At 49.6% G+C, this 2,821-nt stretch overlaps 1 pseudogene; it reads right to left on the reverse strand.

Annotated features, from left to right (window-relative positions):
- Positions 1–668: 668 nt before the first annotated feature.
- Positions 669–1,803, reverse strand: LOC110287172 (steroid hormone receptor ERR2 pseudogene; annotated as a pseudogene).
- Positions 1,804–2,821: the final 1,018 nt, after the last annotated feature.

Raw genomic sequence — 2,821 nt, forward strand, 5'->3', positions numbered from 1 at the left:
GAGTTCCTAGGTATATGCCCTGGAATTACCTCAGTTGACTGAAGTAGGGACAGGAAGCAGGGGAGGGGCTTCTTATGGGTGTGGGTGTGGTTACTCTTGCAGGATCATCCACGGAGAGTTTGTGTACTGGGACAAGAAGAAAGGGGGAAGGGGAGGGAGCCAGCTAGACTGAGGAGGTACAGAGCCTCAGGAAAGGCCACAGAGACCTCCTGCCTCAAGGACCTGACCTCAGTGACACCAACACCTTCAGGAGCACCCAATCTAAGTCTCTCAGGTCCTGAGCACTAAGCACCGCCCATCCAGGTATCTCCAGGTCCTAAATAAGGGGTGGTCCAGAAATGGATCCCTTGAGAGAAGGGATGCTTCCTCTGGTGGTTTCCAGTCCTAAGAGAAGTCAGCCCTGGCCCAAGCCTTAGCACTGCCCATGGAGAAGAGAAAAAAATACCAAAAAAATAAAAATGCAGGTGACAGATGAGCCCCCACCCCATCCCCACCCTCCCATCCCTGTTTCCCCACCTGCTGCCTCCAGGTGTCTGTACATGGCCAAGAAGCAAGAAACCCCTTCTTCTGGGACAGCTCGAAGCCCTGATGCAGGTGTGAAAACGTCGAGGCTGGTGGCTGTGGAGGACTCCACATGGATCGTGTTCATCCATGTATGTGCTGGGACATCATACCTTGGCTTCCAGCATCTCCAAGAAGAGTTTTACACTGTAGAAATGCTGCAAGACGTTGGCTGCTGTCTGTGGCAGCAGGGGCAGTATCATTAGCAGCTTGGTGGTCCTCCGTGGCTCCTCATGGTGCTGGCTCAGCTCATAGTCCTGCAGTGCCTCATGCAGCTTCTGCATATACTCCATGTCCTCAATGTACACTGAATTTGAGTTGGAAAAGGCCAAGGCCTTGAGCATTCCAAACTCTTCCTTCTTTACTTTGAGCTTCTTGTACCTGTGTAACAGCTGCAGGATAGCTCAGTAAAGCTCCAGCAGCCCCATCATGATACAGTCCTCTGCATATGCCAGTTTGTCATCATAGGGCAGCAAGCGGTACATGATGTCCAAGATGAGGCTCTCCATCCAGGCACTCATCTGGTCCCCAGGTGACAGACTGGAGAAGGCTGGGATGTACTTGGCCCAGCTAATAAAGACCACAAGCTTTTGTACTGGCTACACAGAGAGTAGCCAGGGCCTTGGTACCTCCCTCAGGTATATTACTGGGAGGCATAACATATAGCTTGTCTTGTTCAGCCACAAGTAGATATGAGACAATCTTAGTCGATGGCTTTTTAGCAGGTGGGGAAACCTGTAGGCTCAGATAGGGGCTGTTCTTTGAATCCAGACATCCCTTGTACTTCTGTTGGCCTCCACATACCGGGTCACACTTGTTGGTGGCTGGACAGCTATATTCAATGTTTCCTTGAAGAAGGCCTTGCAAGTCTCACAGGAGGCCATTTCATAGTAGTAGGCAGAGACAATGTTCCTGCACATGAGGCACAGGTGCTTGGGGATGGTGTTAAGCATGTACTTGCACTTAATGGCAGAGTCCTCCATGATACCACTAGTACAGACCTCTTAGCTCTTGCAGTAGGGGGTTGCTTCCCAGCCCCACACCTGCTAACATAGGCAGTGAGTCCAGACTAGTGTCATGGGTACCCAGGGCCATGCCAAAGCCACCACTGGTGTCCGGTGAGCCTCTGGAGCTGTAGTGGTTGATGGCATCAATGCCCAAGGACAGGCTAGATGGCTCTGCCTTGATGGAGGAACCACAGTTAGAGCCCAGGTGCCTGTCTTTGGACGACCTTCAGTTCATCAGCCTTCCAGGAATTTGCTTTTAAGGTGACTAAAAGCTAGAAGAACCAAAGAAGGGGATCATTACAGATATTGTCAACCATTCAGAGGCCAAACTCCCTTATAAGAGTACTGGTAGCTGTCATCATGGCTTATTGTTTGGCAGGAGAACTATGGACTCTGCCAGAGTCTTGTTCCAATGACAGTCTGGCTAGATAGAGCATAGCCCCTCCAATGTTTAGTAGCTTCAGCAGGTGCCATGGCAAGAAGCCTGAAACCTACCTTGTCTTGCCTGGAGAGTAGGGAGAAGGAACCTTGAAGATGTCATCCCTAACCTACCATTTTAGAATCAGAGCTAACACTATAAAATCCAAATCCATTCTGTGCACCAAGAGCTGAGAAAAACCCTGGCCTTAGCTCTATTGTGATCTAGGGGATGTCTTTTCCCCAACTCCTCAGAATGAGATATATACATTAAGGTCCCTATTTCACCCCAAACATTGCATCAGGAGCTGAGAGGATGGATATTGCAACCCCTATACTCCAGGACTAGGGCTGAGTTCCACAGCTCCAGAATGCAGCTGCAAAACCTGTTTACACCCACACTCTAGTGACACCCATATTCTCTTAGCCTGATTGAAGGGAGGTTTTCTCCTGACTCTGCAGCCACCAGTGGTGAAACAAGGCCTAAAGTTCCTCAACAATGAATGTGCAAGGGCATCTGGGAAGGTTGCTACCTAATACATGGAGTGGTACAGATGTAAGAACTGATCCACTTGATACCTCTCTATCTACCTAACTTTATGTTCTCCCATCTTTCCCCTCCCCCTGTCTCAGACTTCCCCTGTCTCCCTCATCTCTCCTGAAAAGTCCAGTTTGTGTTTCCCAACTCCTCTTGGCCTGCTCTGGGACATGGTCAACCACACCTTAAAAGGGTCAACAGCCTCTACTCACTCCTGCACTGGCTAGAGATGTGTAGGATAAGATCTAGAAACTGTAGATGCCAGTGCAAAATGTTTCAACATCACTCAAGTTTGTCT

The sequence above is a fragment of the Mus caroli genome, unplaced genomic scaffold, assembly GCF_978045245.1.
Source record: "Mus caroli unplaced genomic scaffold, Mus_caroli_1 scaffold_5, whole genome shotgun sequence".
In the NCBI taxonomy this organism is placed as follows: domain Eukaryota; kingdom Metazoa; phylum Chordata; class Mammalia; order Rodentia; family Muridae; genus Mus; species Mus caroli.